This window comes from Echinops telfairi, unplaced genomic scaffold, assembly GCF_000313985.2.
Source record: "Echinops telfairi isolate 266 unplaced genomic scaffold, ASM31398v2 ScPeMD7_7424;HRSCAF=8462, whole genome shotgun sequence".
Taxonomy (NCBI): domain Eukaryota; kingdom Metazoa; phylum Chordata; class Mammalia; order Afrosoricida; family Tenrecidae; genus Echinops; species Echinops telfairi.
In genome coordinates, this window is record NW_022111324.1 from 75,148,601 (window position 1) to 75,148,837 (window position 237).

Consider the following 237-nt stretch of genomic DNA (forward strand, 5'->3'; position numbering starts at 1 on the left):
GAGGAGAAGCCACATGGACCTACCCTGATGCAGCCCTGGGTGCTGGAGCAGCCATGTGGACACCCCTGCCAGCGCTGAGATGCTTACACATTTCACTGATTCGGCTTTCCTCCTGCAGTCGGCATCATAGTGTGTGTTTTGTGAGATGGAGGAGGACTTTGTGGATTGGTGTTGGATATATGGGTTAATGTTGGACTTGTGCAGCACTGGGTTGGGATGTTTTCTTGGTGTGCACTT